We start from the raw sequence: 26,538 nt of genomic DNA, 5'->3' as shown, positions 1-26,538 counted from the left end.
TCTATCGTTTTTTAGGCGAAATTGGTCCCTTCTTCCACCTAAACCTGTTCATTACTCTCCTCTAGCCGTAGCCAGTGGAAACCCACCTAAGCGGGTAGTATAATTTTTAAAAAGTCCGATGTAAAAGTCAAAGTTCTGTTTTCGGATTAACTTGAAAAAGTAAATAATTATTTAGCACTCTTTACGAACTAATAAAATTCAATATGACAAATGTTTTGTCTTTTCGTGAAATTTTAGAAACGAAACCTTCAAGGATACATGTATTTCTATAAAGAGCCCCGAGGATAAGAGACTGAATCAAGGAACGAGTATGATAGTGATATTAAATATGAATTTCCACACAAAAATTTGAGAGCATTTCAGCTGAAATATTAAGGGCTTAAGGACTTATGTGACAAGTTACCAAGGAAAAGTGTGTCCTAATTCCCAAGTGTCCCTGGTTTGGAGCAAAAAATACCTAAATATCCGATTTGTGCCGCAATATTTCGTACAAGGCAATTTAAAAATATTCTTTAATGCAAAGGAAAAAAAGATAAAAGACTAAAACTTTCAAGGATGTGGATTTTTTAGAAATTTCCGTATCAAGAATGAGATCAGTCTACATAAATGGCCGACGTTCGACGACACCACTTTCAAAATGCCTCACAGTTTATTAACATACAAAATGATTTCCGACCTTCGAAGATCTACATCCTTTTCCAAAAGTAAAAAAGTAGGGAATTGATATGTGTGCTCAGTTTTAATTTACACCTCCCTCAAATGAGGAATAGCGAATTCTCTCTCGAAAACCGAGCCAACCTGAATTTTACTTCGCATTGACAAAGGGTGAACTATAAAAGCGTGGCTTTTGTTTGCTCTTGCTTAGCTTTTCTTAGCGTTCTATAAACCCGTCATGATAACCTCCAAGGGCACTCACGTCTAATAGTCGGCATTAGCCCTCCCTAACATACCTCGTCCTCTGCCATTGTTTTAAAGCCGCGGAGAGAGCTATTCCCAATGCATCAAAGGAATGATTTCTGTTTGAGAGCGCAAAAGCCTCCACTTACACGATCTGCGACTATAGCTGCCTATATCTTTTACTACCAGGGGGCATTTAGACCGTAAATTCCGGCTAGTCCGAACGAAAGCGTTACCAAATGCTGGGGGAAGTCGTGAAAATGGGGTATCGAACGATTTATATCTCACGCTTGGAGAATCAAGTAGTTATGTTTGCGAATGCCTGTGTTTTCTGCAGTGTTGAATGCTTCTTTTAGGAATACAAAATGCATTCAGCCATTTCCATGATACATTATCCGGTTCCATTAAAATGATATCGGCAAATTCTTGACAACGGTGAAGTTTAAAAGAATGGAAAAGTAAACATTGTATCCTGATGCAAATGAGAAAAATACCACTGAGGGTATCTTAATGTAAAAGTAACGTCTTGGTGCTATAACTTGCTTGTAAAATCATAGCACCCGTTCCTACTCCATTAATGGCAGTGAATAATTTATAATGACAGCATTTGTATAGCCATTGTAGTGATAACTTCAGGTATAAGAATATCTAAACTAGTGATAAACGATAGAAATTTTGACACATATCACAACTGTACAAGAAATATATTTAAAATTATAGAATTAAAGCTACGACAGGGAATAAAATGATTGCACGAAAGATTACCTGACGTTCCTCTAAATATACTCTTATGACGTTTGTATGTGTGATGTAAAATCGAAATATATAAACTATAACTTACCATTCGCCATTATTTACCGTTTTAATTTTTATGACACAATTTTGTGTTCCCCTTCAGGTTTTTGAGGAACAACGTGAAGATAATCTTATTCCCTCTTACCAATTTGCTTCGCTCTGCTATTCTCAAGCGACCTAATTTTTCCTCTTATCGTAAGTGTCCAAATACAATTCGCCATTCGTCATGTTCATGCCCTGACGGCGAATTGAAATTCAAAGAGACAAGGCATGCAAAGCCAGTTTGCTTCATTTTTGCTGATGGAGATCAGTACCTATATGTTGTAATTTGAAAACGTTCAACTAATGAAATATTCATGTTTTTCTTTGCTAACAAAAAATTTCGCTTTAAAATAATTTTGCGAACAAGGGTTTTTAAGTTTTAATGCTTCATATTTTTTGCGTGAAAATAAAATATTCCTGACAACTAGTGTACATTTTTATTTGTTTAGAAAATTTTTAGAAAAGTCTTTCAATACGTGTATATTCGTAAAATATTATGATAATAAGTAGTAGTAAAACTATAATTGCTATTATGATAAACAGTGGTAGTAGGAGAGACTAGTAACAGTAGAAAGGGATATGAGGTGATAGCCAGGATATGTTTGTATGATTAGTGGATTTTGGGATTCGGTCAGGTAAAATGGATACATTTCATGACTTTGCCTCACTCAAGTTAGAACGGAGCAATATAAAGATCCAAGGAGATCCTAAACCTGTAAATGTCCTCCAAAAAAGGTACATCAGAATGGCTGATGCCCTAAGACTTTCCGCCACACGCCCAGGCGATGGCTTGGGAGGCATTGTGTAGTTGTATACGCATGTAAGATGGATTAATTATATTAAAGTTAATTATTGTAGTTTCAAAGCAACAAGATTTTTAAAATATCAAAAGAAAAGAAAAAAAATAATTACTACACGAATAGAAGCAATGTAGTATCGTGTGGAAAAAAATCGAGAAAATTATTAACGATGATGATCAGAAGACGTCGCCATTCGAGTTGGAGAAGAAGACGCTCTCAGAAAGAACGAAAGATTATTAGAAAGTACTTCGTCTGGAAAGAAATGAGAGAAACATTCATTCGCGATCAAAATATTGAAGCCATGGTGTAAGAGGACGTTTCTCAAACCGGAGCAAAACTTGCCATTGCAGCGAAGGCATTAATGGCAAATTCGAACGATACGATATTTAAATGAAAATAAAAATAAATGGCCTCCGAAATAAGGCGACAATCGCAATGCTAAAATGACAGTTCTCTCTTCCCTCGTCTGTGTTTGTTTTGAATACACATCACTTCCACTAAGTTACGCCTGAAACTACTCATACGCTGGTTAGACTGAATGGCAATTAAAATTCCTCAGAGAATAGCTAAATTGAAAAAACACACTGTAAACTTTATTGGTAAGAAAAGGAAGGAATTTGACTGCTATTCTGGAGATAAGTAATGAATATTAAGAAGGTCACTAAGTAGATTAGCTACTGAGCTAGCCTAATGTTGAATGCGAAAAGCAAGTTTTGGAAGAGCAGGGAGCTATGAAGAAGTGATGAATTTTTCGGGTAACAGGGCACCTCTTAAATTGCAAGTGATCTCGATGTTGGGCACAATTGATCAGAATAATCCACCTGAGCGATTTCAATGAGCCGCAGATAAAATTTCCGTTTATGGGTTGAATGCAACCGCCGTAATATTATAGAATGGTTCATTTAGTATTTATTGAATTATGCTAATAAGGTAACTTCCACTTACCTGAAAATATCTTGATATTCTCTTCCGAATCCACATATATCCATGGTATATTCCACATGTATGCGCCCGCACTCGGCTTGGATGCAAGATTTCTGCATTGAGAGGGAGAGGTAATATGTAATGAAAAAACAAGCATATGCAATAGGATAAAATAAAAAAATTGAAACAATTAGCCGGTAACGCCGGCCGGAAGTAAATAAAAATATAAAATTATATAGGAGCTTCAAAATTATACAAATATAAATAATAATTCCGAAATAAATTTTTGAATCAAAATATAATGCCATGAAAAAATAAAGAAGTAAATGAAAATTATCTCAATATTTAAAATCCGCTGACCACTGATTGATTTAATACCTAAGAAATAAAATTTCCATCAGTATTTGCTTTGATATTTTATACATGAAAATTGTTTTCAACAGGAATGTTGTTTTAACACACACTACATTACAATATGCATTGATTATATCTTGACATTAATGGTTTATCACACTTCATGTGTGAAAATTATTTAGAAATATTCCCTGGTTGAACGAATGCCCACCGTCATCCCCCAAATCCTTCAATTATATTCCGATTCTCAAAAAGCGTTGATAGCTCCACTGAGGAATACTCAATTTTCCATCCAAATCTCATTCTTCATCAATTTCCAGTTTTTAAAAATCAGCGGGCACCGCCAAAGGTGACTACCGGGGACGGTTGCGTCACTCAACTTGAGAACCACAAATTTGAAAAATACCCCACATCTTTCGAGAAGAAAGCACCCAAAAATTGAAGTATCCTGCTAGCAGTTTTCTCTATTATAAAAATCAGAATAAGTTTATACCAGTGTAAAGGCAATATTCCACATATTTTAATACACATCTTTACCTTTGAATTCATGCCAAGTAGGCTATGAAGACTGAAACGCTAAAAATTAATCTCAAGTCGATTACTAAAATAATCATCGAAAAAATGACAAAATATCTACTTAATCAATTTTAAACTAGCCCCATTAGTTCCAAACAAAGTGTGGTAAGGAAAAATATTTTTCAACGAACGCAGCAAAGCTAGTCTTCCGGAGAGACTTCCTGTCTTTTTTTTTTATAGTGACTTCCATATTTTTACAATTTGCAGATTAGAGATCCTCACGCGCACAGAACTCACGCACGCATACACATATATAACACTCAAAATGATTGATCATTATCACATAAATGTAAAATATTTTAGTCACTTCATAAAATTGGTGCACTCATATCGTGAAGCATTTTCCATGTACCTTAGATATTTTGACATTCAATGAAAGTTACACATCTGTGCTCCTTACCAAATATTACATCGCAGGATATCACTAGTGACTTGAATCCTTCCGCTCTTCTCTGAGTCATTTTTTTCCTCTGCGCCATTGATCACATTTTTTGTTAGAATATCATCAGCGAGCGAGGGAGGATGCACACGAGACCCGACGGCAAGCTTCCTCATGTTTTTTTCTCCCTTGTTGCGAATTAACTCACGCACACACAAAAACACGCACCACTCAAGTCTTCATCTTCCTCCCAACAAATGACCAGGCGTACCACAAAGCATTGCCTTCGGCACAACTCGCGGCGTAGAAGGGATTATGGTTCATTTTCCGGTCTAAGAAGATGGATATCACTGAAAAAGAGAGGAATATGCCCATTAGACATAGAATCATACCATGTGACATTTGAGAACTCGGTCTATCTTCCAGGATGACAAATAAGTGATTCAACATCACCAATTCTGTGTCACGGATGAAGAGGATAGTTTCGTGCAATGATTGGAATTAATATATGCTGGGAGTGAAGAAATGATAATAAAAACACCAAAATATCATTAATTTTTTATCCACTACAGACAAAAAGAATCTATTTCAAAACTTTCAAACTTTCAAATCTATTACAATAAAATTCCTTTTAGTCCGTTGAGAAGTTTTTCTGAAAACGTTCAATGGGCTGATAAAGCCACATACCTGTTCCTCAACCATCTCCACTCGATCTCTTACCCTCAGGACACCCAAATCATCACGGTCGCAATAGACGTCGCGTCCTTTTACACCTCAATCCCTCACTCTGAAGGTCTCTCATCTCTCCGCCCATATCTAACCGAACGCCCCACACCACATATTCCCAGCACTGAGGTTCTCCTGAATACCTCTCGCCTTATCCTTACCCATAACTCCTCCTTCCATCATAAACATTACCTGCAGGCCAAAGGCTGTACGATGGGAAGTAGATTCAGTCCCTCATACACAAACCTCCACCTTGACCACCTTGAAGGTAACTTCCTTTCCGGTCAACCCCTGCAACCTCTCCTATGGGCCGCATGCATACGTAGATGGCATAATCACCCTTGGTCTTTATAGCACCTATTCCTGAGAAACATTTATTTCCGCACGACATGCTTCCTCTTCCCCCTCCTCCACGTCCATCAACTCTACCTCGGAAATCACTTTACTCGATTTCAATAACACTCAAAAAAAGCAAAAATATTCCCCCCCTATGTCCAAATAAAACTCAATAATAGGCAACAACACCTTTTGTGGTGTGCTGCTACCCATCGCACTCTAAACACTATCTTCAATATTCACTCTCCACCTGCGGTCACCGTATTTGTAATAATCCAAACTCCCTCCACAAATTCTCCGCCAACTTACATGACGCCCTCTTCCACCGTGGTTACTCCGAGTCCCTTCAGAATTAAAATATCTTGTCTTAATCTTCTATCATCCAAACACTTATACTGACACCATGCAATACACCAAAATGTACAGCACGTCCCATCTTCAGCACTTCTTGCCTCCCAAGTGTATAGCCTTTAGGATGTGATTAATGACAACTACGAAAATGGAGGTATCGTTCATCGTTTGTTGGTTTTTAATGGTAAATGAAGTACTAAATGTATCATTTTCATGGATGATGTCGATCGATGTCTTAGAACCGTGCAGAGGATTCTCATATGAAATATGTGAAAGATAACGAGAAAGAAGAATTGGGATTTTAAAAATAAATTTGTATACATTTTCTGATCCGTGATAAAAGGAAGATATCACCAAGGCAGTTGCACTGATCAGAATGTTTATTCTCGCTTAGTGGAAGATTTCTTTGCATTCAAAAAGGGGATAGGCAATCGTGATGTCATAGAATTGAACTCACTAATAGAGAGAAAGATAAAATAAAATCAGCAATGGTCTACATTTTTTTCTTCGTCGATATCGAAAAGCATTCGATATAATAAACTTAGTATTATCAATGAATCTATTGTAGAAAATAAGAGTACATTGAAGGATAGGATACTTATTTGCGCACTGAATATGAAACAGACGGCTAAGGTGATTTTAAGGTCAAGAAGGGCTCTACCGCTTTAAATAGGAGAAAGATGAGGGCCCATTACTACCGGCATCTTTCAACGTATATGTGAATGACAGGATTAAAGATACATGGGAAGGAAATGAATACAGGTCGGTTAATAATTAATAAAATCAGTGAAGATTGCGAATGATTAAGCTTTTGCAAGTGTGCCCATCAGCTCAGTAGTTTCAAGCATTACTAAGAGAATACAAAAGACAGTGCGACAGACAAAGCAAAGATTATGCGGTTTTTGAGAGTGAGTAAAACTAAATAAATCCTAAAATAGGAATAGTGTGCCTGAGTTAATATTTAACAGTAAAGTTCATAAACTGGAGAAGGCGTAAAAGTTTTCCTTTCTCGTAAGTGTTTCAGACCAAGAAGGTCCACGTAGAATGGAAATAAGAAGAAAAATGGCGATTTGCACATGTTCCATAAGGACTAGGGAATTTATGACATGACCGTTGAGTGGGGATGTTAAAAAAAAGACAGCCCAAAACTTTAATACAGAGCGTGGCGTTGCATGACGCCAGAATATGGTTGTTGAAGCAAGAAGATAGGCGTGCATGAGAATCTCTTGAAATGTGAGTGTGGAGGAGGATAAAAACGGTAAAATGGACAGGAAGTAAAACAAACACGGAAAGGATAGGCATGGTGAAAGAAGAGAGAGAACTGTTGGAAGAAATAAAACGTAAGCAGGAGATATGGATACTGAGCGTTCTGATTGCCAATGGTAGAAGGAAGACTGAGACGCTGAGCTATGCATACGTAATGTAATCCCTTCATCGAAACCTCATCCCATATTTGCCAAACGACCTCTTCAAGTCAAAGAATTCAACTTTTGGTTGTGAAGGAGAATGGTTTAGATGCTAAATATAGCCAATTACAGAATTGGTTTCATAATATCTTTATGAGTTCACAGCATTGTTGGAACAAGAAAATATGAATCTAAAAATTATACCGCAATCATTTAACTCAAAGGTAGGAGTTGTGAACTTTGAGTTACGCATAAGTTTCGGGGTAAGTTGTATCAATCCACGAGACATATCTACGAAAATTTGTCTTAGCGTCGAATCCAAGGGGAATTTTGCGGAGTCAAATTAACTCCACGGGAGCGCACAAGTTTCAATTTATGCCAGCACGTTGGTCTTCAAAAGCTTGTTCCCTTGCTCTGGTTAATTTGAGTGAATCTCTACATGTAGCAATGCAGTATGAATACTTCATGCTTAACAGAGTACTCCTGTGAATTTTGATTTTGCCGTATAATCTTAGCTTCAGTTGTAAACATTTTCCTTTTTTATTCAATCCTAATACCTTTAGCTTGAAGCACTTTGTTTAAATAAAGCCATTTCACCTTCTGGCTATTTGCCTCTTTGGTTTCGACAAATAGTAGAGGACTCTTATGCAAAAGATATCATGTGAAGGTTATTCATTCTAAATTTAGCCCAAGTATATTCCGGTTTAAAATGCAATGCCTCTCAGAGGCTAAATTTAAATTCTCTCCACCATATTCTTAGGTAAAATCAATATAAATAAAAACAAAAACCTTCCTCAATCAAACGCACAAATATATTTACAACACAATTTCTGATACGGCTAAGGCTATGATAAATTCCTCCCGGGTCGGAGAGCGGTTAAACGTCAGATCAAACTCCAGCATTTGTAGCATTGTCCCGCGGTTTGAATGTGGGAGCATGATTTTGAGCCTCGCTGCGGAGTTAAATAGTAGTTCTTGACTTTTTAGCCACGATATACGATTGGATTTTATTACCCAATGCCTGATCCTTTCGTCTGACAGGGAGCATGTCCAGTGCTCGGGAGTTCATTATACGGAGAGAGTACCAATGAAGGTAGCGCGCAGGTTACCCGACGTCAGTTTATCGTAGTTGGGACTTGAGAGTGAAGGATTTCTTCAGGAAAAATAAATATCATGGAAAATTTCTCACAGGAAAAATAAAAGAACAAAAGAAATTTGGCAAAAGCAATGTGGAATTTCATTCACACTGCCTACATTAATGAAGCTTTGAGAGAATTAACATTATCACATTGTTATTCCAAGTCATAAAAATAAAAGATCCAATTAGGAACAAAGCTTTGATTGCATCGAGATAGGCATCATCATGGCTATTGTATATTAACTAACAACTAAATCCTCGTTTCGAACGAAACTGAAACGATATCAAAATTGACTGGTGGTGCGTAATGGTTTACATCCATATAAGCTTATTCATATGCACATCACAGGGACCACCTGACTCTGACATAGATGTTGATATTTCATCAAAATTCGATCAAATATACCAACTCTTCACCAAAATTAAATTGGCTAACGCTGGCGACTTTAGTCTTCTGATAAGTATTGGGGCAACAACTGCGCAGGAAAACCAATAAAAAACGTGATACATGTCAAAACCTTTCAAAAATATTCACCCAACTCTCGTTAGAACAAATTATTTCAAACTCTCCCTCAATATAACAGCATAATGAATATATTTGCGTCTTATATTCAAGAGACAATTAAAACCGTAGGCATATATGTTACTGAGGAACAGTGAATGCAAAGCTACACAGATGTAAAAGTGGACTAATTCCGCTCAAGTAATTAAGAAAAACCATAAAGTATATATGTATTCAATAAAAGAAACTTTTTTGGACTTCGGGAGCAAAAAACTGGAGCCTCAAGCATTCAGGTCTCACAGTGCTAACGAATAACACGCTAGAACATATCCATATATGCTATACGCAACAGGATAGGGAAGTTTTATTTTTTTCGAATAACAACGTGGTATCATGGACCTATATTGTGGTACAGGGAAGTCATCACGGGATAAGTAGGCAAAGAAAAATACACTCAAATTTTAAAAAGTAATGGCGAAAATCAAATGAAGATATCAGAAGGCGGACTCGTAAAACGTTCAGGAAAAACGAAAAAGAAAATGCGCACTTCCTTTCATACTTACACAAAATATTTACCCAACATGTAGAGGATACCAGATAATCACTTTGGTAATACAATAGCGGAAACATCCAACTCTACTTTTTTGCGACAGATAATGAAGAAATATTACAGGCAGCGTAAAAAATGTCAATATTTGATATAACTACCTTCAGAACGTCTGAATCAAAAATATAAGTGCGTAAAACGAGGTCCCCGAAACCCCACCGACCTATAGAGTGGCATATTTTTATCCAATATTATTAGGAACAGAAAAACTACCCAGCATTATAAAAACAAAGAAAATCTTAGGTCCGTTTATAATAGCCGCTTAAATACTGGAGGAAAATGCAATAAACATCAACTTATTAAAAAACCATTTCCTATTAGTAAATCTGAAAAATGTTGCCTCTCGACTGGAAACTAACTTAAATAACCCGCTCTGCAAAGGTGACGATAGAGAAGATCCCAGTAAATACTTACAGACTTACCTTAACATTGTTAACCAGAAAAATTTTAGAACACATCATTGACAGCAATAAATGGCCTTTCCTGATAGTGGGAGCATACTCTGTTTTAATAAGAACAAATACAGTAAATCCGGATGATGATGAACACCACTGGATCTTAGATCTGACGAAAAATCGATACACAAGCTAAGATATTATGGTATTCATGGCATAATGACCAACTAGATTAAGGAATGCTTATTTCACGGTAAACACAAAGTAGTTGAGATTGTTTATGTTCATTACAGGCAGACGTAACGTCAGTAGTGCCGCAGGGAAGTGTTATGGGACCCATACTATTTTTAATACACAATAACGATCTATACTCCCACGTTCGCAGCAATCTTTACATATATTATTTCCAGATAAGGCAGTGATTTACAAAGATATAAGGAGATTGGAAGATCCTCTCTCCAACAATTTAGATCAGATATCACAGAGATGTAAATAATGGAAGTTATGATTGAGTATCAGAAAGCGCAAAGTTTTACATTTTAAGTTTTGGAATTAAAGAAAAGATAAACAAGACAATTTAAAAAAGTGATTGGTCTGAATTTGCCAACCCAGGGTAGGTCAAATATTTGGGTGATACACTAACACCAAAGTTTAAACGGATTAGACCCATCAGAAGAATATGTCAAATATAAAAAATGCACAGATCGCTAAATTTTTTAATATAAGTAAATATGTAGCAAATATTATGAAAAAGGCATATGTGCTATTTACCTTTCGTAAATCCACAATGTAGTATGTGGAAGGTATCTATGATCCATGGATGGGAAAGTTAATTGGATACGGTTAAAAAAACCTCTATGTTTCGTTAAACATCACTGCAAGAGGCAAATAAGTGTCGCAGTTATGCTGGCAAAATTAGGATGGGTTCTTTCAATTCTCAAAGAGAGGAAGCAAAACTCATACAAGGGCAGAGAACTCAATAGTTTTTCGCAACACAGAGGGGGTTTTTTATGTTGCCGGATTATATCCATAGATTCGACCTCCGGGATAAAATAAGTGCTGACGCCGTCACAGACAGATTCAACCACTTGTACTTCCATCGCCAGATACGCAATTATAAAAAACCATTAACACGCGCGCCCCGAAATAATAATGTAAAGAATAAAATTGAATGATTAAGTTATGCATACTAATAAATGCAGAGTGTATCTGAGCATGAATTTATTTTTATGAAGGACTATTTTTTAGGCATGAACTAAAAGAAATTAAAATGAATGTGTAAACCAATACCCTTTTATATTTCACCCTTGCCAGATCATCCACTGTCACACGCAAACGTATCATTTTGTGAAGGGTTATATGGATCCAGATGATAACAGCCTACAAGAAGAAAAGAAAGTATTGAGTGCATTAAGAGTGAAGAAAGGTTTTAAAATGCTTTCAAAGCTCTCGTTCTCCGCTGACTATTCTTAATAATTTGAAATACAGGGCTTCCCGACTAGCGGGGAATTTCACATCCAGGAAGGTATTAGGTTGTTTCGAGGATATTGGGCCCATAATTCAGAAATTCATAATTTGATGCTCGGTAATTTATGCAAATAGTTGTTTATTTTAATTTATTGACTGGCATTCAATAAAATGTATTGAATCCATCGGTCTACTACTGATTCTTGAAGGGAGGCATCGCTTGAATTTATAGGATTAAAATATTGGTTAAATAACAGAAAGCGGACCTACATTCCAGTTATAGTAAGTGTATAAACTAAAAAACGAATCCCCTGCAGATAGCATTACTTATACTTGCAAGGCATGAACTGAATACAATGAAATACAAAAAGGCTTTTCAATTAAATAAAAACTATTGGTTTATTTCTAAAAATGTATGAATTAAAATCTATTTATTCACTATTCTCTTGTTATGATTTAAAATTATTTTAATTATAATGAATTCCTAGAATAATTATCGTTTTTAAAACTGAATTGGGAGCACATCATGAGTGTCGAAAAAAGATGTATGGTGCTTAAAATATAATGAATATGGATCAATGTCCTTCAATGTGGAATAAAGACAGCAATGTCTTATTTTTACTAACGTTTTGTCAAATGATTCTGTGAATGCAAAAGAGTTAAAGCAATATTGGCAGAATACTCATTCTCAAGAAGGTCATGATAAAAGTTTTTTTGATCATGATGAGAACCAAATCAAAAAGATGAAACTGGATTCAACTCAGGCGTTCCAACACAAAAACTTGCAGAGACTTCTTATGATATAGCACCAGAGGCAGGAGAGCAAAAAAATACAGTCAGAGAAAACGAATTTATTTTCTTTCGAATGGAACCTGATGAATCGGCTATTTTCGTGTCCTCATTTGCTGGTGTTTGCAAGTTGTACACATTAAAGTTCAATAAAAGATAAGTGTCGTATTTATTCTTCCCTTAAGACAACTACCAAGGTCGGAGATACTTTGGAAAATGTTTCATCTTTCATTAAATCAGAAACCTTTTGAGGAATGATTTCTGCGAGAGCTGTCCAGAAGGAGCATATAAGGAACAAAACCAGATTTCAAGGTGATATATAAAAAAGCAAGCTTAAAAAGTGAGTCATTCATTGTGATCCATCATCAGGCCCTTGCTTCAAAGACAATTCCAGCTCCATTTGGGAAGCTCTTGGATTTGAGTCTGAATTCAAATTGTGAATTCTGTGAAAAGATGAGCTCTCAACTCACGAACCCCTCAGCAGTTATATATTAACAGTGATTCAGTCCACCAAACGCTAGTTTTCCTCTCAAATTTTCGATGACTTTTAAGATAAAATCCAAATGACTCTAAGAATGTACCTACAAAGATGTGATAAAATATTTAAAATATATCTTTTGAGTTGGACTTGGGAAGAGGGAATGACATCCTCTAAGTTTTTGCAGCTACACATGTTGGAATTCGTTCATGATTTACAACGAAATGTAATACTGAGTTAACACATGAATTTCATTTAGAATTATCTAATTTCCTAATTTTAATACACTCCATTAGTTCGAGATTCTTATTTTAATGGCGTTTTGAATTTTCATGAGATGTTTATTTGCTTGCACAATGTCTTATAATTCTTTAAGCCGGTAAAAGCATGAGAATTAAGAATCAAAAATATTTTACAGATTTTTTGACGATAAGGAAATGAAAAATAATGGGAAAGAGAAAATACTTAAAGAAAGAAACGTGAGTTTGAAAAAAGAAATTGTTGGGAACTGCGACGAATTTACCTGGTGAATTTCGAAAACGGTTGAATAAGTGGGCGAAAGAAAAATTTAGTCGCAGCGTGATGCTGTTGTCTGTGGTAAAAAGCGAGAATTTTGATAAGTGGGAGAGATGATGGGCCGGTTGTTCAGACAACAAGGCGACAAGAAAAAAAGTTTCGACAGCTGAAAAAAGAAATAATTCAGGGCAAACAAGAGGAGGTCCTATTGAAACGTAATACAAAATTATTTTTAGCAATATTCGAGATGCTGCATCTAATAAAAAATATTAGCATTGATTAATTAATATTTATTAGTCACTCAAAATAGCAATTGAAGGTGAAGCGGGACATAGCCTTGGACGATGAAAGCGACAAGGGATATGAAGAAGAAAATGGAGGTGGGCCAAAATTGAATGTAATTTCAGTAACATATATTGCCGTACACGAGAGCTGGCCAAAGAGTGGATGGGAGATGGTCAGCAGGCAATGCACGGGAGAAATGGGAGACGTAACGAAAAGGAAGAGAAGACACAGATGGGGGGAGTGCGATAAGCGAAACTGAGGGAGAGGGTGGGGGAGGGAACAAGGAGGGGGAGAACGCTGTTGATAAAGAATGTTCCGAGAAGCAGTCAGGGGCGGTGCGGAGCAGACAGGGGCGGTAGTGGACGAGGGCTGCGGAGTAAGCAAGATTAGGGAGTGGATTGTTAGGAGGCAGTCGCCCGGCTAGCCCTTCAGATCCAACGCTCCCTTAAGAGCAGTACACCTCTTACTCCGAAAACACTCCCTTTTAACCTATCTCCCTCTCCTTGCCTAAAACGCGTGGGCTCGGTACGAGGCAGACGACAGGGTCGGGGCGAAGGGATTTGGAATGGCGTGGAAAGCGGAGGAGGAGAAAATCCAGTCTTTTCCCTACCGATGAATTAATTAGATCATGACGTTGGCTCGCTTGGCCCCTGGCGGGTGATCTCGGGACTCTTTGCCCTTCTCCTCCCTAAGCCACCGGTGCTTCTTTTCTTTCGTGACTAACAGCCGGGCCATATCGACAAACGCACGTGTGCCTCACCCTGCACGACAATTGCCCCTCTCGCGAGTAATTCCACCCAATTCCCCTCCCCTCCCACTCCCCTCCCACTCCCCCTAGCTAGTTTCCACAACCCCAACCATTCTTGCCCCGAGAGAAGTCGCCGGCGTCTGGGCGGGCGGGCGTGGGAGCAGCCCAGGTCGTGACGAGGGGAGCCACGCCGGGTGGAGGCGCGAAAGAGGCGGGCTATCGGAAGCGAAAGCGACAAGCATGTTCGCACGATGGAACAGAATGCGATAGCGGAGAGTGCTGCAGGGGTGGCATACGAGACAAGAGAGTTAAGGGAAATAAATAAAGGGAGAGCCAGTTGAAATTATTTGCGACCCGTCACGGAAAAATTTCCTGGAATGATTCCGAGAATATCTTGCATCCAAGCATGCCAATACAGGGAGTTCTACCGCTTCTTAAGAATCGCACATAGGAGCAAAACAAACTGGGGTTTGCCAAGGAGAAATAATGATGTGGGGCAGGACACGCTGAAGGGAATACGAGTGCGAGAACTGACAGACAATGCTTGACAGACGCGTCTTTTGCCATTCAACTGCATGATTAATTTTGCACTTCTACATCTACATCTACCTAATACCCCGCTAGCCGCCGCAAGGGCGTGTGGCGGGGGTGTTAGGACGCCACCCGTAATTAAGAAAGATAAAAAACCGCATGCAAAAGCCACAAATTTATACGATCCGCAAAAAAATCATGGTATGCAGTCTTGCAAGAACAATTACACCCCACACACATGCAAACACCAACTAGCATACACATGTACCTACAAATACACCTAATATCCTTGCAATGTCTAATTTTTGTCCCGACTGGTAAATTCAATGTTTTTAATATTTCTAAAGTGACTTCGATTTCTTACTATTATGATTTCTGATTGATAGGGGAAAGAATGAGTATTTGAATGTCCTGGAATCTTTCTCCTTTATTTAATCTTTATGGTCTGATTTACCTAAAAATGGTGAAAATATGCACAACAGTTTGCGGTGTGATATTCGATTATATCTGCATTAATATCCAGGTTCGAGTGAAATTACATCAACGTTAACTTTACTTCACAAAAATTAATAGATTATAATCTACCAAATCTGGTAGAATAATCTTTATAGATTATTAAATCTCAATGATCAATACACATGCATGTATACAACTTAACTTTAGGTAACTATACATTTGCCAGAGTTCCGCGGAAAATACTTGAGACAGCGAAAAATAGCTTAGCGATAAACTTTGAAATTGATAAATAATCTAAAATTATTGCCTTGATTTTAGTTTTAGTTATATTGAGATATGATCAGATGGAACTGATATCCTCTGACGCGATTGCAAGTGGTTTAGTAGCAGAGCGGGGGCCTGGTGATGGAGTTCCGTGTGAATGCCATTGGAGAACTCAAAATGAAGCTCACGCGGCGCGATTTTCTGGTTACAGAATCTGTCTGCAAAACCGCAGGGGTACAAGGAATAAGCAACTGGCCTCCTACCTTCTCTATCAATGTGTGACCTATCGCATCGTTAGGCTCAGATTGAGGTGTGCTCTACCTTCATTTATCAAATCATTCCTCGGATTGATTATTAAGGGATGGGGGGATTAACTCATCGTAAAGATACGACAGACGAATGGATCGCCTTTATCAGTGTAAAAATATTGACAAATTGATTTTGAAATCTTTTTAAAATGAGAATTAAAATTTAGTATGCGCAAATGAAAGAAAAATGTAATTTTACGTACCCGAAATCAATAGATGCTGTGAATTAACGAGAAACTTCCGTTTTAGAAACAAGATAATGTGAGGAGGAATTTCAAGTGTTCATAAGAAACTAAGTTAAAACCTATAGAGAAGAACAGAAAATCGTGAAAACGGACACATTCAGAAATGGCCACTAGTGCAAGAATTTGATGCAAGCTAATTTAAAGAAGAAGATACGACATCACTTTGCCTCTTTAGAATTGAATCACCAAATTTACAGATTTGTCGAACTAATACCGAAGGCAACACAGTATCCAAAAGTGTCATGCCAATTGGTTTACCATTTGGCGTATCCCTTTTGCTTAGGACTCCTCAGAAGCCACAACATATATATTTGGTTTGCCTTATAATGATCTTTTTTAAAACCAGTGAAATGGGAATCATTTTCGTAGTCATGAATTCTCTTGAAAACACTGGGACCTCATAATTTTATGTACATTCTTGAAACTGGTCCTGAGCAGAATTTTCCGACGCCTTCCCGCTTTACTCGGGCGCACACCGCAGACCCTGAAAACTACGGCCGACATCAACGGGGCTGTATCCATTCGTTTTATTGCCTGAACCGAAAAATGGCCACAGAGAACCTCGGGTAGTAAAGTTTTCTGCAGGTCGGGCGGGCCAAGCTCGGCGATGGGATGCCGGAGCCGTTAAAATTCATACTAGAACGCAATGCTTTTATTCGTTTCCCACTGGACCCACTTCATTCACGCCCCTGCCTGGAAGTAGTGGCAACAGCAGTCGGGTGGAGGAGGCCTTATTGCGCCGCCCAGAGCGCGGAATAGGACATACAGAGAACAGTCTTGTGTTCCGGTCGAGGAGAAGCAGACTTGTACCACTCCAAATTATCTCGTTGAATGGGAAAGCAATGTACGATTGTCGAGCAAAGGCATTTGAAGATGGTAAGGAATAAGGACTGAAATGAAACGTGAGGGATTTTAAAATAAAATTCAAATCAACGATACAAAGAAAGATGATATATTTTGAAATGAATGCATGCACTTAAAGTTGTTCAAGTTACCCTCCTATCCCCACTCCTGGCTCTTGCGGAGACTTTTGGGGTATAGTGTGAATGCGAATGTAAAACACATTTCCATTGTAGCACAGGGAACATTTTTATTACCTAAAAATATAAGGTTTAACCTAACAGAATTACAACTGATTTATCATGGATCCAGTCAAGGATTCATAAAATTTAATTCGCCCTCATTATATTATGCATACATGATATTAGCATCTCCATCAAATATCTTTTCAGGAATAGTACGAGGGTGCTCCGAGAAGTAGCAGGAATGACCTAGAAATGGCGATAGTTGTTAAAAAAAATACACTGCATTAGAAATTACGCAATCAATTTAGCATGTGTTTCAAGTTTCAAGACGCTACGTTGTTTAGTATTTGTTTGGGAGCCATCAAGAGCGAACGTTTTCAGTGATTTTGTGAAAATAGAGAAAATTGGTCTTCGTTATCTGATACAATACTTTTTTGAAAGGCCTCAGCCCAACCAATGTAAAAGCTGGGCTCGATTCTTCTCTGGGTGAGGCTGCTCTTTCGTTTACAACAGTAAAATATAGGGTAGCAGAGTTAAAACGAAGCCATACGAGCTGTCAAGACGAGCATTGGTCGACCATATGAGGAGACGATTCCAGAAACGGTGAAGAAAATTCACTAAGTGACACGGCAAGATGGTCGACTGAAAGTACGCGAGCTGGCAAACATAAAAGGCATTTTGAAAAGTACGGTATATCGAATATTAACTGAAAATTTGGACATGAGAAAGCATTGTACAAGATGGGTTCCACGTTTGCTCACACTCGAGAAAGACCAGTGTCATGAAGATATTTCAATTAATTGTTCAGCAAAATTTCACAGCAACAAATCAGAATTTTACCACCGTTTAATAACTATAGATGAAACATGGGTCCATTACTTCACATCAGAGAGAGAAGAGCAACTAAAACAATGAATTCTAAAGGGAGAGCCGCCGCCAATGCAGGTGAAGACCGTTTCATCTGCAGGCAAGGTCATGGCGTCGGATTTTTGGGACGTTTGAGCGAAGAAATCAGGCAAAAGCCACAACATTTGGCTAAAAAGAAAGTGCTGTTTCATCAAGACAATGCATCAGATCACAATCCGTTATTGTAATGCAATGGCTAAAATTCATAAATAAAAGTTTGAATCGCTACCTCATGCACCTTATTTGCCAGATTTAACCCCCTCGGATTATTTTCTGTTCGCAAACTTGAAAATATGGCTCGGTTGTCAAAGATTTCACAAGCGTGAAGAAGTGAAATCGGCAGTTAATGGCTATTTTGAGGAGCAAGACAGTTCTTATTATAAAAAGGGTATTGAACTTATTGAACATTTCTGGGAAAAATGTATAAAGCTGAAAGGAGATTATGTTAAAAAAATACATTTTTTTTTAATTTTTGTGTTTTCTTTGTTGGATCGGTTACTTCTGGGATTACACTCGTAACATTTTACGATTAACGTTTTGAGTTGAAACCAGGTTCATTTCCTTAAGGGAACCCAAATGACACTGCTCAAGTGTGATACTCGGCAAAATTAATTCGAGTAAGAAGAGAGTTTTAGTTGATTTTTCCAAGCTTGATACGTTTTGTACACATTTAAATTGTATTGCATTTGATATGAGACCAATTTTTCCAAAGCATTAAATGGTGGCCTATAGTTTCTCCATTATTTTCGCATCATTTTTCAAAATACAAATTCGATGGAATTTCTTTTATTTTTTAAGTAATATTGCTAATGTTTTTCAGAAAGGTCTTGTGCAGTATTTGTTTCCGATAGATTGAATCCGCAATAGAACTCGTGGAGAACGTTAAGACCCGTCGAGGAGAGCTGGATAGGTATCCCCCAATTTCTCTTGCCATGGAGTTGAAGTTGATTAATCGAACTGTAATACTGTAACAAGGTCATTTGGGTGTCTCTCCTGCCGCACTCCAGCTCATGTTCCCGTCTTGACTCTTCGCCCAATTCGGTGACACTGCCTAGTTTGGCTGACTCGGATGTCTCTTATAGCAGTCCCTAAACCCCTCCTTTCCACTCCGTTTTCTTCGCCCATAAACACTCTCCTTCGACCGCCAACCCATTTCCTTCTCAGGCATTATACACCACTTTCCTCCCCGAAAACCCATGTCCAAGGGCACCGCAAACTACCAGCCGCAATAGAGGTGCGTCCCCTTCTTGCCACTCCATCCCCCCTGGCCGCCCCCCGTCAGTCCTCGTGAAGTCGACGTCGTGGCCAAAACTAAGCACATATACCGGAGAGCATCACATCCACTGTTACACCCCAAGCGCGTCCCGCTCCCTCCATCACATTCAAGAAACCGGTTCGCGAGGGATTAAACCGCCCCCACTATTTCCTTCTAACGATTCCGTGAGTCGATCTTTCTACCTTCTCCTTGAACGTTGGATACGCTCTATATATTTCTAACGCTTCACATTATTCTCAGTGCATAAACCACTCTGAATGATTTGCTAGTGCGTATGATAAAAACGCGTTCAATTCCACATCCACATTAATACCCCGCGATCCACCAAAAAGGTATTAGGCAGAAAGTGCAAGCACTAGGTGGGATGGGGAATGGCCAGGGTGGAATAAGAAAGAGGAAGGAAAAAATACATTTACAAAAAACCTTCAAAAAACTTGAGTATTTAAAAACATGCTGGTGGAAAATTTAGTTCAAAACAACTGGCAATTCCACCCAATTAACTAATTGTTTGCTGTACAAAATTACAGGGCATAAAAATGAACAAAACCTTTTATTTATACTATAGACTTCCAAATCTATTTCTCGAATTTTATGATGATGATCCAAGCAACTAGTGTATGTTGGATTGTGGATAGTTTATGTGACCTCGGCACCGAAGTAAGCGACTCTGAATTTTTGCAATAAGTTTAACCTAGCATTAAATCGTCTTTGCTCTAATTGGGCAACCAAATAAACTTATTTATCCAGCCATTCTGTGTAGCGCGTCCTCAATATAAGTGAGGTAATTTTTCAGAGAGCAGAATGTGGAGAAGCATAAAAGTTGCTGGTGAATTAATAATTAAAAAATTAATTCCTTAATTCTACGAATTCTATAAAAAGCCGATTTTTCTATATATCTACGACCTCCTATGTTTACGCCTTGCGAGGCTAAACTTAATAACCAATGAATTACTACGTATTACTCTTTATTTCGTCCCAACTTATATAAAAATATCTAATTCTTCCCCAATGAATGAGCTTCCTTTTCCTAAACTAGTGAACAGTATGAGTACCATATTCTCACTGCTCATCACATCAACTATGCACGACGCGAAGGGTGCAGTACATCGATAATACGAGCATGCCGCGTAGTATCGACACTCCCGATGCACGAATTTATACATCAATTTTCACAAACTAAAGCCTCTTATCTCTGTAAAATTAGTTAGATTGGAACTAAAAATTTTCATGAAATAACCTTTATTAAAAAGAATGGCATCTCAACTTGAAAAGGACAGAATGAAATAATGAATGTATTAAAGTGCATAATGAAATGATACCTGCATTCAAGTTCAGTGATGAGTGGTCACTTCGCCTACATCATACGCCTGGAAGTACGATTATACCTTTTTAAACTTTACTTGAGCGCACTTACTCCCAATTGCATATATAAAGTTAATTAAATAGATAAATCAGCTTAGAAACCGATAAACATACTTCAGGGGAGCAAAATAACAGAATGTGTCACCAGCTATTCAAATCATATATAAATATTTGAAGGACGGATACTCTGTCTGGAATGTGAAAAAATCCTTTCCAATTTAACCAACGTTTCTTAAGGGGCCTTCATAAAACAGAGGGATAGATGGAAAATTCATATCATTTGTAAAATTTCCCAAAAAGGCATGTCCTCCTCACATCGTGAATACTGTACCAATCCCTCTAATAAGTGGTGTGTCGGCTCAAAAGGAAAAAAAATAAAAGAGAAATAACTACCATATGCCATAGAATTTCATTAATTGCTTTAAAAAGTCCTTGGGGTCCAAAATGGTACTCAATTAGTAGATGCTTAAAATTAATATTTTTAAATAAATAAATATTTATTTATTTATAATTATGTATGAACGCAAATATGACTGTTTCTCAATCACACCTCGCCACATGCCATTTGCGCGATTTTAGAGGCGTTGTTCAAAAGACACATAGTGGTCTCGCCCTGTGGACAAGTTTTGCCCCAAAGGTTGGCTTTAAATGGATTGGCAACATCACTGTACATCGATAATACTTTTGCCTCTCCCACAGAACAAACCTGACATTCCAATCTGCGATAAGCCCCTCTTCAATTCCGCACACTTCCTAAAACTCTCTCCTTCCACACCATGTTCACCACTTCCTCGTTTGTTACCCTTTCCGCCAATTTGACCTTTTCCATTTGTCTCCTCGCCCACCCATCTAACGCCTCCACTCTACGCCTATCGTCTGATACCAACAACTATATTTTAGCGCTGTAGAGAACCACGCTCTATTTCATAGTTTTAACGAGCATTCTTTTAATATCATTACTCAAAGCCCCTGTCATACTTAATTAAAAATAGCAATTTTCCACAAAAATAAAATTTAATGCGACCGGTTTCAATGTTACTACATGTTACCTGGTGATGATGTAGTAACATTGAAACCGGTCGCATTAAATTTTATTTTTGTGGAAAATTGCTATTTTTAATTAATCATGATATTCCACCATATCACGCCTGAAACGTCTCTTTTTATCCCCTGTCATACATTCCTTCCTCGTCAAATCTTCTTTGCCTACCCCACAGTTTTCTTTTACTTCAATTCTCTTAATGCCCTTTAGATCTAGGTCCACTGCCAAGAAGACCTTCCGGAAGGCGCTATCGGAATTCAAAAGGAAAAAATTAGGTGAACATTTAAACGATAACCCAAAGATGTTTTGGTCCTACGTCAGGGAAGTGCAGGGAAAAAAGTCCACCGTAAACTCATTGAACAACGGAAAGGGGGATAAAGTAACAAGTAGTTTTGATAAAGCCAACATATTAAACTCATTCTTCCACAGTGTTTTCAACAAATGCTCCCAGAATATACCAGAAAACCTTCCGAAAACATTTCTGCAGCCAATGCATGCAATCGACTTTTCCACCCGCGGAATAGAGTTACTCCTTAAAAACATCGATCCCTAACAAATCTCCAGACCTGATGAGATACCGGCTCGCGTGTATGAAGAACTGTCGTCTGAAATTGCTCCTTATCTTAATATAATATTTAAGAAATCATTAGCAGAAGAAAGCGGGCCAAGCGGCTGGAAGATTGCTTCTGTAAAACCCATATTTAAAAATGGAGATCGGGAGGACCCCAGTAATTAAAGGCCAATATACCTCACCTCCATCTCCTGTAAGGTTCTTGAGCACATCATTGTTAGTTCCATAATGAGGTACCTCGATATCCAAGATTTATTGATTAATAACCAACACGGGTTCCGTAAAGGTAGATCCTGCGAAACTCAACTCGCACTCTTTGTTCATGATATAATGCATTCCGGTGAAAGTAATATTCCAGTTGATGCAATATTCATAGATTTAAAAAAAATCTTTTGATAAAGTCTCTCACTGCAAGTTACTCGCGAAGTTGGAAACTTATGGAATACACGGGAGTATTACATGCTGGATTAGACAATTTTTAAAAAATCGCGTTCAAACAGTCGTCCTGGACGGTGTATCATCCGATACTGTCAGTGTCACGTCGGATGTACTACAGGGAAGTGTCATAGGCCCCCTCTTGTTTCTTATATACATTAATGACCTCAGTCCCGTGGTTAATAGCAGGCTCCGTCTTTTTGCAAACGATGCGGTGATTCATGGGGACAATCGAAGTCGCGAAGACAGAGTTGCGTAGGCTAACGACCTAAATGCAATTCAGACTTGGTGCGATGCATGGCAATTGGAATTAAGTTTGAAAAAATGCGTAGTAATGCATTTGTGGGAAAAGAGTAACACCCCCCATTTAGTTGCAAAGTGAAACAAACTGAAATCGCCAAGGTAGATTCGTTTAAATACTTGGGTGTAACAATTACTCACGATCTGTCCTGGGGAAAGCACATACGAGAAATATGCGGTCGTGGTAATAAAAAATTGGGATTTGTAAAAAGAGTACTGGGTAAATGTGACAAAAAAGTGAAGGAACGATGTTTTCTTGCCCTAGTCAGGTCCCGCCTAGAGTATTCTGCCAGTATATGGGATCCTCAAGAGATAAATTTGATTTCGGAATTAGATCGAGTTCAGCGGAGGGGGGCTAGATTTGTCAAAAATTGTTATGACCAACGCAGTAGCGTAACCACTTTGCTAGAAAATTTAGACTGGGATTCCCTTAAACAGCGGTGTTTACAATATAGATTAAACTTATTAAAAACAGTTAAAGATGGGTCCTTTTCCGATAACATCGAGAACATAATACAAACCCCAACGTATTACGGGCGGAGGGATCACGAATATAAGATTAGAGAGATAGACTGCAAGACTGACAGGTTTAAATGGCCATTTTTTCCAAGAAAAATAAGAGACCAGAATACTTGTAATCGAAATCCCCCAATAATCACCTCGACATAATAAGTATTAACCTACAAGTTAGCGACTGCGCATGGTTCTACTAGTATATTTATATTTTTTTTGCAGGTTCTCTCCACCTTTCCCCATCTATTTGAAAAACCCTAATCCCCTCTCCATTACCCTTTCCTCCTGGTGCTGCACCCCCTGCCACGCACCTTTTTGGTGGCTCGTAGGGTATTGATGTAGATGTAGATCTTGCAATCAATTATAACTGTACCTAAGCTATCCCCATCTAGACCATGTTCTCGTTCTAAATCTAAACTTGATAATCAATTATATTTACCAATATATACATAGATTTTTTCCATATAATTTATATTTCTCTTGAACATTTTATGGAGAAATTAATATTTCTGCCGTAATTATAATATTACTTCCAGAAAAGACTTTCACCTTTCGGGAGAGCGCATTGATTTCTCCTTTCCGGGGTTTAAGCTCCACACATCCTCGAACTACGTCTTCCACCGCACTTCTTGGGCCATATTAGTTTCCCACTTCGGTATATTATTTATTCCTCTTTACTGCCAATTACCAAATCCTTCGTTCACATTCTTCCACTTCCTTCTCTCGTCAATCTACCTAATCATCCCGTCTGGTTCCCTTGTCTCTTTAATAGTTGATGTTCCAACGGTTCGTTTGCGTGCTTCCATTTCTCTTTTTGGCACGTTCCCATCTTTCTTCTCCTGAATCCGGCTCCCTGACATCTCTCACAAATTTTTCCACTGCCTCCTTATATTCATTTGTTTTCATTTCGGTTAAAAACTGTGCATTCAATTTGTTAATTCATCATCCCTGTTTTATGATTTTGAGTCTCACGCATGGCGTTTAAAATAAGTGTTCGCTCAGATTATTCACTCCCTGAAGAACTCTTTCTCCACGTGGAGATACCTTGTATCTAACCATAGTCCAAACCTCACCGCCATCTTCCTCCTTCGTGCACACTCTTATTCCAATCACTATCAAATTTCTTCGTCCAGGGACACTAAATTATTTCTTCTCATTGATCGCATAACCAGTGAACTTCGTCCTCACTATGACTGCTTGGTGACATAGGCAAATAACAAGTTCGTTGGTTCAGCTTTCACAGCTACCAGCAATATTCTATCAATCACTTACTCGTTGTTTGTCAATGTTTTTTCTGACTTTTTTCTTCAGTATAATTGCCACCTCTCGCTGGCTCTCTTCTCCTCAGCTCTGTAATGCTAAATTACTATCGCTCCAATCCTGCTATTCTTCCATCTCACCTCTTACATCCCTAAAATATCTAATTGTTTTCTCTCAACCTCCCACATTACATTTATAAACTTTCAGTCTTTATAATCGTCCTAACACACCAAGTAACTATCCTAATTTCTTCAGCACCATTCAATGTCACCGTTTTCATTTTTTGCTTAGCAAGAATTCAGTATTATGACGACCACAGAAAAATAATTGCCACCGTTTTCCGTTGTCTTCTTTAATAGTATTTTTAAAGAGACGCGATCAATGAAGTCTCCGCCCCACTGGAGTCAGACACCTTTCGCTGCCACTTCAAAAGGGAACAAACGCTGCATGGATTACCTTTCATCTGACTCCTAGCCTTTGACCTATCTGTCATCTATGGCCCTATTAAGAGCGGTAATTATTATTTCCAGCTCCAGGGGTTATCAAAACTCACATATCCTTCCGCCAAGTCAAGGTTTTAATCCTTTGGGTGGGCCATTGTTAATTATGACTCTTAAAAAGTATTTTTTCCTTAAATGTTTCTCACTACGTGTATATTGGCACAGGAGTACACTCAGCATGCATTAAAAAACTCTCGGAATTGGTTGAACTCACGAATCTATTTCCTCCATGCATTTCCTCCTATTTGCTCCATGCAAGTCATATTTTTAGTAAAATCGTTATTTTCAATTATCTCTCACCCTCTCACACTTATCCCGTAATCACTCATTCCACTTTTTTTCTTTTTCTTCTGATTTTCCTAATTAAACTCGTTCCTTTCGATTCAGTTTTGCGCCGCTCTCCGCAGTTTTCCTTCCGATGTCATTTTTATCTTCTCCGACGGGCTCTCCTTCCGTGAGCACTCTTCTTCCCCAACGCACCATCCCCCCATTACTTCCCTCCCCTGCTTGCCCTATAATTCTCTCCCTCTGCCCTTTCATTAAGGTACACTCGATTTATCGGGGCATTTCCTCTCCCTTCCACCCCTCTGTCCTTTTAACCCTCCCCGTTTCTCCATATCCTCAGCTACTCTCATCTTACACCGTAACTTTTTTTCGGCCGTCATCTATTGGCTGTCTCATTTTCCTCTGGATTTCCTATTTCAGCTCATCCAGCGCTGCGAGCCATTCCATTATTTCTCCCTCCCACTCTCTCTTCTACTTCAACCTCCACCCCTCTCCCCGTTTCCTCTTTAATTCCCACGCCCGCCTCCTCCTGATTCCGTCTCTTACCATCGTCTCTAAACCCGCCCTCGCGGGCCCCCATCCCGTTAATTTCTCTTATCTATCGCCTCTCCCTCCAGTACGCACGCCTCCCGGCAACACCTCACCTCTCATTCTCACTTTCTTTCGCTCCCGCCCCATCTATTCCTCCTCTTCGCCCCTTCCCCGCCACACTCCTCCCCTCTCGCGCTAATCTCGCGTCAATCTACCA

General features: G+C 38.4%; 1 protein-coding gene across 1 annotated transcript in view; it reads right to left on the bottom strand.

Annotated features, from left to right (window-relative positions):
• Nucleotides 1–3,911: 3,911 nt before the first annotated feature.
• Nucleotides 3,912–26,538, bottom strand: part of LOC139686389 (igLON family member 5-like) — a 534,172-nt gene continuing 511,545 nt past the window's right edge. Inside the window, exon 9 of the mRNA XM_071583582.1 lies at nt 3,912–5,117. The gene's annotated coding sequence lies outside the window, so the exon portion shown is untranslated. The remainder of the gene's footprint in view (nt 5,118–26,538) is intronic.

The sequence above is a fragment of the Hetaerina americana genome, unplaced genomic scaffold (genome assembly GCF_022747635.1).
Source record: "Hetaerina americana unplaced genomic scaffold, ioHetAmer1.1.p SCAF_14, whole genome shotgun sequence".
Taxonomy (NCBI): domain Eukaryota; kingdom Metazoa; phylum Arthropoda; class Insecta; order Odonata; family Calopterygidae; genus Hetaerina; species Hetaerina americana.
This window is presented reverse-complemented; position numbering and strand designations above follow the sequence as displayed.